Below are 13,621 nucleotides of genomic sequence, written 5' to 3' on the forward strand. Positions count from 1 at the left end.
ACTCTAGAGAACCCATTTGTACTAAACATACTTATAAACTCTGGAGTTGGTAAATTTGGGAACACCCTCAAACTGTGTGGGACCACCTATTAATGGATGGGGCTTACACAATCCTCACAAACCTTGGGTGGGACAGCCCAAATTTGCAGGGACTGTGTCAGAAAATTAAGGACAGTCCTTTCAAATGCGGGACTGTGGGCAACTATACATGCAGTGCATATTTTTGAAAGCAGCAGCATTTCTATTTCTGTTGTGGATTCTCATCACGTTTTGGCCACTTTCAGGTCAGAGGGACGAAATCCATAGTGAAATCTGCAGTAAAATTTACAAGTAACAGATGTAGATTTTGCTGCAGATTCACCAAATGTGGACCTAGTATAAGAGTGTTACCTCCTGCAACATTTTTCTTCCAGGCCTTTTAAAATGTTCTCCTTTCCGACTAGGGAGTTCAGATATCACTAAGTATATACAGTATGATTAGTTGGGCAGTGATCCACTATGAAAAAAATGGAGCACTAAGAGATCAGGAGCAGGTCCAATGATCCTGTTCACAGTGTGTCAAAAAAGCTAACTAACACTATGGTCTCCAGATCTTCTGTGTGTGTCTAGATCTCCTATCTTAGCCTACAAAACTACTAGAATATACAGTATCAGCATGTTCTCTGGACTTGCCTTCAAAGATTGGACTGGCCCACCAAACTACCAGAGGATGCATAGGAGAGCTTAGGCTTTTATACGATAATAGGCCTCCAGTTTCTGGTGGTTTACCAGAACCAGAAACGGGGCAACCATTTTAATCTGTGCTGTGTAGATCCTTTAAAAGATCCTAGGCAATATTCATTCAAGTTTACCTTAAAATATGGATCATTATCTTGTACTGATCTTGAGACGCATCAAGTCCTATGCTACATTTATAGTCAAAGCTGTATTCAAAAGCTTACTGATTTCCTATTAGCGCTAAGGCTGCCTGAACTTTTTGATGCCCCCGGTAGTCCGTATTCAACATAGATAATTCTGTGATATTTTTTCATGGTGAAGGATGCAAAGTTTCATTGCAAAAAGTTTGGAAAACATTGGAATTACATAGTCGGGTCACATTATTATCACCACCAGTGTTACCAGAGTAACCGCCATGTGCAGCATGGACAGCAGCTAGACGGGCTGGGAGTCCCTCAATAAAGTCCTGGTAGGTTGTCACAGAGCTGCTCCCTTGTAGCATCAGTCTGCCCTCGCCCACCTTCATCGCCAACATTCGTCTCTCACATCAGTGCTGCTCCACAGTTTCCACGTCACTTATTCGCACTGGGGTCAATTGTCCACTCATGATACTCTCTCACCACAGCATCACAAGAACCGTTAAACTGAACAGATTCAGAAGTTCTGCCACCCCTGGCCCAAAAGGAAAATAATCATACCTTTTTGCAACTCTGATAAATCACCACTTTTACCCAAAGAGGGATATGTATGCAGACAGTGATATGTATCACATGCCTCATATTCCCCCAAAGCCAGCTCACCACACTGGACTTCCTTCATGAGCTATGCACTGCCGACGTCGAAAGCGGTCATAATAATGTGACTTGACTGTGTATATTAAGCGATCCTCCCAGACCAGAAAGCCCTTTTCATATGACCAGACAGGGATACAGGGGTTAATAATGACTTTGTGCTGGACTGAATGTGTGATGTGCCATCTACATGCATGTTACTGTTGCTGGCCAACCAGTGGCCTTTAGCAATACCGTGAGCAGGCATGGCCCAGGACCACTACTGCCGCAGAAACAATTGATTGGCCCAGCCATGTAGCACTATTTATGGGTGAGCTTTTTTATTTTTCAACCACTGCACCCTGTCTGACCATATGAAAAGGGGTTCTTAGTCTTGGAGAGCCTCTTTAATGGTACATTTGTCATACCTGTTTGGTTTGTAGTGGGTTCCGCAGTACTGATATTAATATTGTTACTCACATTGATGTCACTGTATGAACAATCACTTGGGGGGCATACTTCACTTGAGTTGACCAGCATTGACTTCCCATGTATCTTTCATCGTTCTCTATAATAAGGACCCATCACCTCTCCCGATGCATCTGGTTTAGTAAATAATGATATTCCTGATGAAATGGCAGTTCTTAGAACCCAATGGCGTACCATTCCTCTACTATTCCTGCTAGAAATGTATGAATAAATGTCCGACTGGGTGTTACCAGTTGTGGGTGTGCCCTTGCACGATTTGGCATTATCCACTCAGCGCTGTCAGACTGTGCAGAGACATACCCCCAGCTGGTAACATCATCACAAGGACCGTTATTCATCAAGGTCTAGAGGAATATTACAGTAAAGGCACTTCATTGGGTCTTAAGAAAATATGTCACAGAATTGTTATTACATGGGAAATGCACGTAGTTACTAAAAATCAGGAATTTACAAAAAATAAGAAATAGCATCAAAGCCATAAACTGCAATCTGTACCTGCGACAATATGACTTAAAAAGTATAATAAGAAAAGCAAAGCAGGGGTGACCTCTGGCCCTGATTAATAAAAGCTCCTCTGGAAGAGCGGGCGATCAGACAATACATGACCCACCAGCAGATTGTGATAATGAATGGATCTCATTGTATTTAACCTCACTAATCTTTCCCTTTCATCTCGCTCTTCTCTGCAGTCCCATTTTCCGGCTGCTCTCGGTACAGTCCGCGAACTTCCTTTAAATAGCTGGCCACAGGTCAAGGAAAAAATCTGCGGCCCACTGTTCCATGACCTGGAATCGTCAATGAGCTCCTGGCCAGTCTTTTATAGGGCCAAATGTAGTGCGACTTGCTCCATCACTTATCTGAAATGACTAATCACTATATACATTCCATATTTCTTTCAGGTTGAGCCAGCAGATCCTGGCAGACCACCGGTGTCAGCACACAGAACAAATAAATAAATTGTCTAACGGAGGCAGAAGCCGAGGACAGAGCCATCTTATTACCAAATACAGAGCTGAATTCTTATCACAGAAATAGGTGGGAGGACCTGTAAGAAGATTCATCAGGAGAGAAGAACCCTAATTTTCTTTGTAACAGTCTATATCTATCTATCTATCTATCTATCTATCTATCTATTTCTCACAACCAGGGCTCAGTCAAGGTCAGTAGAAGTTCCTGAACTAAAAATGTGTTGGGTCCATTATTGCAACTTTGGAACACAGACCTCATTTGATCCCCTATGGCAGCCATAGACACATAGGAGAGGTGGTCTCATGTACGCTTCTCGACTGAAGTCTATAGGTATTAGTAAGCAACTTTCTTAAAAGCATTGTCCAAACAAAAATTAAAATGAAACAGAAAAATAATAAAAGTCCACTGCTCTCCCATTTTTCCAGTTCCTGCCAGACCAGAACTGATTACATTTTGTCCCCACTCTCTTGACCCCTGCAGTCAATCACAAGCCTCTGCGGTGATCTGCCATTTCTGCACATGTGACTGCTGAGGCTAGTAACTGATTGCAACGGTCACATGTTTGGAAAAGGCACATTATCACTGCTGGTCAGGCGGGGAGCAAAAACAGAGAGAGAGGGCAAATCATGGTGCTGGATTGGTGTGACCTTCATAAGGTAAGCAGCACTTGCTATTTATATGCAACCCCTCTGCTTCATTTTAATTTTTGCTTGGGCAAAACCTTTTTAGTATGCATGTGTCCCCACTCCTTGTCCGTTGACTAAACTTGGCAAATGGCCATGGAGGAACACCTGCTTCTAAAGGTGGGGTTTTATAGGTGAACAAAGTACATCCAACCCATATTAAGTGCCGGGAGTGCAACTAGAAAATTTCCTTCCTTTAAGGTTACGGCATGTGTCCGCTGAAAAGTCGAGCAACATTTTTTGTAATAATAGTCAATGGTGTCGCACTGCAAAATGCTGTGACTGCGATGCAACAGTCGAAAACTGTCCACCCAAGTTTGATTTTTGTAAGCCACAACTGGTGATAAGATGCACCCCAGGTTTTAGAGCAAAAAAATAAGAACCTCAAATCAGACCCCCATATCAGAACCTCCCATCAGACTCCATATCAGGACTTCACATCAAATCCTCATATCAGGACCTAAGATCAGACCCCCATATTAGGAGATCAGATCAGACCCCCATATCAAGACACCAGATCGGACCCCCATATTAGGACATCAGATCAGACCCTATATCAGGACAGCAGATCAGATCACCATATTAGGACATCAGATCAGACCCCCATATCAGGACATTAGATCAGACCCCCAGATCATGACTGAACATTAGACCCCCATCAGACCTTACATCAGACTCCATATCAGGACCTCACATCAAACCCCCATATCAAGACCTCACATCAGACCCCCATATCAGGACATAAGATCAGACCCCCATATCAAGACACCAGATCAGACCCCCATATTAGGACATAAGATCAGACCCCATATCAGAACAGCAGATCAGATCACCATATTAGGACATCAGATCAGACCCCCATATCGGGACATTAGATCAGACCCCCAGATCATGACCGCACATCAGACCCCCATCAGACCTCACAGCAGACTCCATATCAGGACCTCACATCAAACCCCCATATCAGGACCTCACATCAGACCCCCATATCAGGACATAAGATCAGACCCCCATATCAAGACACCAGATCAGATCCCCGTATTAGGAAATTAGATCAGACCCCATATCAGGACAGCAGATCAGATCACCATATTAGGACATCAGATCAGACCCCCATATCGGCACATTAGATCAGACCCCCAGATCATGACCGCACATCAGACCCCCATCAGCCCTTACATCAGACTCCATATCAGGACCTCACATCAAACCCCCTTATCAAGACCTTACATCAGACTACCCATATCCAGACCTCACATCAGACCCCCATATCAGAACATTGGATCAGACCCCCATATCAGAACATCAGATCAGACCCTCAGATCAGGACATCAGATCAGACCGTTAGATCAGGGCCACACATCAGACCATCATCAGACCTCCATGTCAGACCCCCATCAGATCTACATGTCAGACACCTATCAGACCTCCATGTCAAACCTCCATGTCAGACCCCCATTTGACCTCCATGTCAGACAACCAATCATACCTTATATCAGACCTCCATGTCAAAGTCCCATCAGATCTCCATATCAGACCCCCATCAGACCTACATGTCAGACAACCCATGAAACCTTAGATCAAACCTCCATGTCAGACTCCATCAGATCTCAGATCAGACCTCCATGTCAGACCCCCATTAAACATCCATGTCATATCCCCATCATACCTTACATCAGACCTCCATGTCAGACCCCATCAGATCAAACCTACAGGGAGTGCAGAATTATTAGGCAAGTTGTATTTTTGAGGATTAATTTTATTATTGAACAACAACCATGTTCTCAATGAACCCAAAAAACTCATTAATATCAAAGCTGAATATTTTTGGAAGTAGTTTTTAGTTTGTTTTTAGTTTTAGCTATTTTAGGGGGATATCTGTGTGTGCAGGTGACTATTATTGTGCATAATTATTAGGCAACTTAACAAAAAACTAATATATACCCATTTCAATTATTTATTTTTACCAGTGAAACCAATATAACATCTCAACATTCACAAATATACATTTCTGACATTCAAAAACAAAACAAAAACAAATCAGTGACCAATATAGCCACCTTTCTTTGCAAGGACACTCAAAAGCCTGCCATCCATGGATTCTGTCAGTGTTTTGATCTGTTCACCATCAACATTGCGTGCAGCAGCAACCACAGCCTCCCAGACACTGTTCAGAGAGGTGTACTGTTTTCCCTCCTTGTAAATCTCACATTTGATGATGGACCACAGGTTCTCAATGAGGTTCAGATCAGGTGAACAAGGAGGCCATGTCATTAGATTTTCTTCTTTTATACCCTTTCTTGCCAGCCACGCTGTGGAGTACTTGGACGCGTGTGATGGAGCATTGTCCTGCATGAAAATCATGTTTTTCTTGAAGGATGCAGACTTCTTCCTGTACCACTGCTTGAAGAAGGTGTCTTCCAGAAACTGGCAGTAGGACTGGGAGTTGAGCTTGACTCCATCCTCAACCCGAAAAGGCCCCACAAGCTCATCTTTGATGATACCAGCCCAAACCAGTACTCCACCTCCACCTTGCTGGCGTCTGAGTCGGACTGGAGCTCTCTGCCCTTTACCAATCCAGCCATGGGCCCATCCATCTGGCCCATCAAGACTCACTCTCATTTCATCAGTCCATAAAACCTTAGAAAAATCAGTCTTGAGATATTTCTTGGCCCAGTCTTGACGTTTCAGCTTGTGTGTCTTGTTCAGTGGTGGTCGTCTTTCAGCCTTTCTTACCTTGGCCATGTCTCTGAGTATTGCACACCTTGTGCTTTTGGGCACTCCAGTGATGTTGCAGCTCTGAAATATGGCCAAACTGGTGGCAAGTGGCATCTTGGCAGCTGCACGCTTGACTTTTCTCAGTTCATGGGCAGTTATTTTGCGCCTTGGTTTTTCCACACGCTTCTTGTGACCCTGTTGACTATTTTGAATGAAACGCTTGATTGTTCGATGATCACGCTTCAGAAGCTTTGCAATTTTAAGAGTGCTGCATCCCTCAGCAAGATATCTCACTATTTTTGACTTTTCTGAGCCTGTCAAGTCCTTCTTTTGACCCATTTTGCCCATTTTGCCTAATAATTATGCACACCTAATATAGGGTGTTGATGTCATTAGACCACACCCCTTCTCATTACAGAGATGCACATCACCTAATATGCTTAATTGGTATTAGGCTTTCGAGCCTATACAGCTTGGAGTAAGACAACATGCATAAAGAGGATGATGTGGTCAAAATACTCATTTGCCTAATAATTCTGCACTCCCTGTATATGTCAGACTCCCATCAGACCTCCATGTCAAACCTCCATGTCAGACTTCATCACACCTCAGATCAGACCTCCTTGTCAGACCCCCATCATACCTTAGATCAGACCTCCATGTCAGACCCCCACCAGACCTCCTTTTCAAACCCCCATCAGAGTTAAAATAAATATCTTTACCTACCTCCCCTGCTCTGCCTCTCCCCTCCAGGTCCGATGGTCTCCCCTGCAGTTGTGCTCCCTTGTCTTCTCTGGCCTGTGTTGCACTGCCACCTGCCTGCGTGCAGCGCCCGGTCAAAGTGCGTGCACTGCGTCATGATGCTGTACGCGGTAAGGGCAGTGCAGAGCGGCCCCAGGGAAGAAGACCAGGGAGGGTGTATTAGGCAAAATTGTATTAGACATTTCTCCTACCGGATTATTGTTAAAATAAATGCATGCCTCCACTGGTAAACATCATGACACCTTGGAACATACAGTATGTATGTATATATTTATACCTCTGGAAATAGTTTTATATGTATTTTTTTAATATTTAGTTTGTTTTCCTCCATCCCAACTTGGATTGTTGTCTTATAGATGCATAATTCATAGTGTAAATCTTAAAATATCAAATAAATAAATAAAAATATTAAATATGAAGCTACACGTATGCCGAAAATAAATACGTAAGGATTATTTGCTGCACGGGGTTGTCAGAAAATATATCTACATCTGCTGAATCTAAAAACAGCACCTCACACAAATAACATGGTAATTGGATGTTGTTACCTGTGTGTCCTTGATGGAGATTCTGTAGTGGCTGCTGGGCCTTGTTAGGGCTCCTACACATGGGTGTATTACAAGGTTGTATCGAGCAGTAATAGGCTATATGCCTGCAATTTGTCACAGAAGCAGACAGAGCATTTTGGATTCTTACAGAAGGGAAATCTTGGGATCATCAGGCATCATATTACAGAGGTCTACCTGCCTACAAGTATTGCATCTATTGCCCATACACTCTATTGCAGCATACTTTGACTCCATACTGTGGAGCTGCAAGTACTCTGTGTCCCTCCTTACAGACTCTGTAGACATATCTCTGTCACAAACATGGCACCTTAGGGTCTAGTCACACTTCAGTACATCAAAGGTACACGATCCGATGGCTTTTCAGTGCATACTTCTTTGACAGATGCCACTGTGTAGGCATTGAGAAGCAAACGCCGCACAGACCTCCCATCTGAATAGAGCTGTCCACTGCATTATTAAACGCAGCTCATAAAATATTTTACTATAAATGGAGATTGACCAATAACTATACGAGGGATTTGCTTACGGAAAAGTTTTATTGTCCTCTGGATAAGTATTAAGGGCTAATGAAATTGTCTTCCAAAAATATAGGCAGCATGGATTCTAGGTCAAGCGAAAGCTAAAGGGAAGTAGTGGCTCTCCTTAAGGAGAATAGCTGTGTATGAAGACATAGGAGCAATGCTTCATGGGAAAATATTTTGAAATTAGGTATTTCCCAGAAAAAGAGAATAGTTATTCTTAAAGTGGTGATCCCAAGATCAAACGGGTTGTCCAGCGCTTAAAGAGGACCTTTCACCTGTATAAACTATGTGAACTGAGTATGCTGCCATATAGAGCGGCGCCCGGGGATCTCACTGCACTTACTATTATCCCCGGGCGCCGCTCCGTTCTCCCGCTATAGGCTCCGGTACCTTTGCTCCTTAAGTTATAGTAGGCGGGTCTTCCCTTGTCCTGTGGGCGTCTCCTTCTCCTAGGCTGCAGCGCTGGCCAATCGCAGCGCACAGCTCACAGCCTGGGAGAAAAAAAACTCCCAGGCTGTGAGCTGTGCGCTGCGATTGGCCAGCGCTGCAGCCTAGGCGAAGGAGACGCCCACAGGACAAGGGAAGAACCGCCTACTATAACTTAAGGAGTAAAAGGTACCGGAGCCTATAACGGGAGAACGGAGCGGCGCCCGGGGATAATAGTAAGTGCAGTGAGATCCCCGGGCGCCGCTCTATATGGCAGCATACTCAGTTCACATAGTTTATACAAGTGAAAGGTCCTCTTTAAGACCGATGACCTATCCTATTGAATAAAGTATAGTTATGCGAGAGTAGCCTTATTACAATGTAAGAAAATTACTTTGGTTCATGCAATAAGATATTTTTGTAATGTGGCTCCAAAGTGAATGTGAATCTAATCTTTGTGAATGTCTCTGAATTAAAAAATAAATAAATATTAACTCTGACTTTATAAAAAAAATACAATTTGGAAAAAACAAAAATCATAAACTAATTATTTGATACAAATCTGAATAGACTTCCGATAAATATTTTATCGACCTAAAAAAATAAAATATATATATATATATAAGTTTACCCCAATATTTTATCACCATCTTTTATCACCATCTTAATCATATAACTTTTGTTTTGCAATTAATGCAAATATATTCTACATACTGTATATTCCTAATAAAATTTATTTTGTATGATGACTTCAATGCCATATTTCTATTTGTGTAACTCAGTTTTACGGTACCTTCTCAGTCAAATGTCAATACAAATATGCGCACTCGCGTTCTAAGTGACAGAAATATATATTTTTGTATATAAAATACATGCTTATGTATAATGTAAGATTGAGTCTTGTCCATTGGAAAAACAATACATTATTTATAATGCATTTGACTGACACTTGTGCAGAACCTTGGGGTAAAATGCAATATAAATATAAAAAAATATGTAATATAAAATTCCTCTTAACTAATCAAGGGACTTGACACCAACCAATTTATTCACCTCTGTCAGGTTATAGTCATCACAGAGTTCTTCAGATAATTGAACTGGGAAGGCAAGTCACCGTATGATCAAAGCACCCTGTGTATTCAGCTATTTCAGTAGACCTTTAACACATCACAACATATTCTGCTTTAAAAATGCACTAGAAATGACAAAAGAAACTAGAGACTAGGCAGAATAAATTATTGTTTCTTCAGTTAAATAGAAAGATGTCCTGTAAGCAAAGGTTAAGTGAACATTTCTCTTACAAGTAATTTCCTATTCGGATGTGAGCTGTCTACTGTACATTGTATAAAATAACGCAAATCAAAGAAATATAGAAAGTTGATGTTAGAGTTCCAACTTATTCTTCTATCATGAAAATAAAAACATTACATTTTAACTTGATTTCATAGCCTTAGTTGGAAACTGATCTTAGCTCCCCAAGAACACAAATCTGATATTGTGAATCACTCTACATGTTTGAATAGGAACAAAAAAATGAAAAAAATTGACCATTAATAGAGTTATTGTAACACAGCAAACAAGCTATCATATTGTCAAGGTATGCCATCACTTTCTGATCTGTAGAGGTCCAAATGCCAGGACTATCTCTGTTCCTCAGATCCATCTATAGCACAGATCCATCCAAGTATATGGAACCATGAACTTCCCTTTTTTGTAGGGGTTCTTGCAGTCAAACAAGTGACAGCATACTCTATCACTATGCTACCATGTTTTGTGGCATAAATAGCTCTTTGAATTAAATACTATTCTAAGCTCCCCAACCAACCTAGTCTTACATGTTTTTTTTTATTGCTTGCAACCACTGATTCTTTAAATGTCAGGAGTGGTGGAGGTCCCAGTAGTCATTAGATTAGAAAGTAATGCCAGCACTACATGTATGTTTCCACTTTTTGTAATGGGAATAGCCCTTTAAACTAGAAACTAATCTAAGCTCCCCAAGCACCTTCATTTTAAATTCTATTTTATATCTTTCAACCGCTGCTTTATTTATTTGCTTTTTTTTTTTTCCTTTTCACATGGCAATTAAAGAAAGCTTCAGAAAGAAAAATAATTAATTTTCATCACCTCTATGAGCTTGTGTGTTCACCAAACCTATAAAGGTAAATTACTTCATTCAGGTCGTTGCTAGAAGACAAATTTATAAGCACAGTTTATCAAACGCTCCGATGCCAATTAAATAATAGAAAATTGTCTGAGACTTGGCAAAGTAAAATGTCAATGATTTTGTAATTTGTGGGGGGAAAATATTTTCTCTAAAAATTCCAACTCTTTCTCCTAGGCAATTTCTTATATTAATATGTTGCGATTTTCTACTAAGCAAAACACAATTTTGCACAACATAATATAAGAGAGCATTAAACGCAGGGAGCTGGCATCTATGCCTGACAAAGCCTTAATTCTTTTTCAATCAAATACACAGTAAGTTTTGTCATAACATCTTGCAGTAGCAAGATGCTAGAAATTCATGCAAAGCAATTTCCACAAAATATATTGTCTTCTGCACATCCAAGTCATAAACTCAAAAATATTAGAGATGCATTCAGCCTCTGAGAATTAAAGAACAGACCAGACAGATTTAGTAACATAGTAAGTGCCAAAATCTTCTGTCCTTCCTAATTTACTTTCTTTCAAGGTGGCAAAGAATATCAATGCAGTCAATATATTTTGTATCTTGGTGGGGCAAATTCTGGATGGTGGAAATCTGTAGATGGTTTACAGTAGTATTGGATATTTATTGTGTAACATATCAGAAGGCCTTGTAGTTTAGAAACAGATTTTCAACTATACAGATGTAGCAAATGTTTACTTGACACTTAGGCTGTGTTAGTGCATTGTAAGGGTATTTTACAAGAAGTTAGAAGTTAGGAATAGTTAGTTAACATATACAAAGTTATTGTTCTGTGTCAGAAGACCACCAGGCCACATTCCAGAGTAGCTAAATGTGTACTGCACAGGTTTAAACAAAGACAACAGCTTCAATACAAACGTCATCCAGGTAGGATTATGGGGTGTCAGTTATATGCTACATGGGTAGCATGGCTACAATTGTTATTTACCTGGATATGATTTGTCTGTTTTATATATATTTATGACATTTAGTAAATATATTTATTCACTTAGCTTGTGTAAACCTATTCTGTTCTTGAATATTTGAATTCACATTAAAACAGTTAACGTGGCTATGATTGTTATTTACCTGTATGTGATTTGTCTGTTTTATATATTTTTATCAGATTTAGTAAATACATTTACTCACTTAGCTTGTGTAAACTTACTGTTCTTGAATATTTGAATTCACATTAAAACAGTTAGCAATTTCCATGGTTCTGCTCCATTAGAGGAGCAGAACAATACAATTTAGATTCCAATGATAACTGAACCAAATGACTATAATGGGGTCTGTTTGGTTTCTATTCAAGATGCTGCAGGACCTTTTTTTTAGCTCTTTTTGACAGAATCTACGAAGGAGGCCCCAAAAGGAACCTCTGACACAGATTCGGACAACCCCTAAACACATTGAAGAAGTTTAATTAGACTTATATATTTATAAATCCCCACCAATCAGCTGATTCCAGAGCACTAGAACCAGGCACGGCTCCAGACACTATATAGTGCTTGTGCCTGGTTATTGCAACTCTGTCTCCATTTAATTGTATGGGAATGAACTATAGTATCAGGCACAACTGTACACATCTGTTAGGTACTTCAGTAAAATAAGCATTGCTGCTCCCTCTCTCTTTTGAATGATGGGGGTCCTGGAGTAGAAGCCTCATCAACAATATATTGTGTGTCATCTATCAGTGTAAAATTATGGAAAACCCTTTTTAATTACAATGTGGATTATGATATGACATAGCCTTGAGTTGAAAGGAAAAGACGATGAGAACAATGGGCCACAAAATGGATTAACAGAATGGAAAAATCATATGAATTTAGGCCAAACATACGCATCACATAGCATTCGGCAGTCAGTTTTTCCTATATTTGGAAAGTGAGGTTTTTAATTCTAAGAAAGACCCGTGAGAGTAAAGCTTTCCCTTCTGTCCATCGCGTGAGACAAATTTATATTCACATCACATTCTTTTTTTGCCCAAATCATTAGGCAAGCTACCAAGCTCAGACCCAAGTTGGCTTCCTTTCTTCTCAGAGCTGATCCCTTAGAAGATTTTATGACAGAGCTCCCTTTTCTGCTCCATCAATATCCACCATCTTTTCTTTGCATTGTGCCATTCTTCTGTTCAGCTTTAATCCCCAGCTGTTAATTTAATCAAACATTTCCAGGAGGAATGTAGAGTTCTAAATTTTGAATTATCACTTCAGGGACAATTAACATATTTAGTAAAACAAATTCGGATGGGTCATTTCATATGTCTCCTACGGTAATGACTATGACCAATATAGGTTCATGTGCTAGGCCATATTTCAAAAAGCAATAATCCTCTTGTTACAGCAGTGGCTGCGAGCCATCGCTGGCACTCTTACCTGGCCCAGCAGCCAGGACCTGCCTCCCGCAGCTTTCTTCCTGGTGAATTCTGCTGCCGGGTCTGCTCTGTCCTTTCCTAGAGGCTGCAGCCTGCTTGCCAGAAAGATCTTCCCATAATGCCCATGCACTCCCTCCGACTGTAAAAGGGCCAGCATTCGCACACCCTAATCTTAACGAGCCACTGGCTGACAACCCTGGGGTATGTAAAATACCTTCCCCTGTGAGAAGGTGCCAGAGCAATAGATTCAGTAGTTTGCCCAGCATGCTGTACCGTATTTTTCGACCCTATAAGACGCACCTAGGTTTTTGAGGAGGAAAATAAGAAAAAATATATTTTTAACCAAAAGGTGTGCTTTTGGTGGGTTTGGAATTAATGGTGGTCTGTGCATGACACTATTATGGGGGATCTGTGGATGACACACTGTCATGTGGGGGATCTGTGGATGACACTGTT

General features: G+C 40.8%; 1 protein-coding gene across 6 annotated transcripts in view; it reads right to left on the reverse strand.

Moving 5' to 3' along the window:
• The window catches only part of CTNNA2 (catenin alpha 2), a 2,102,590-nt gene that overhangs the window by 833,192 nt on the left and 1,255,777 nt on the right, over positions 1-13,621 (reverse strand). The window lies entirely within an intron of this gene.

This window comes from Bufo bufo, chromosome 2 (genome assembly GCF_905171765.1).
Source record: "Bufo bufo chromosome 2, aBufBuf1.1, whole genome shotgun sequence".
NCBI classification, from domain to species: domain Eukaryota; kingdom Metazoa; phylum Chordata; class Amphibia; order Anura; family Bufonidae; genus Bufo; species Bufo bufo.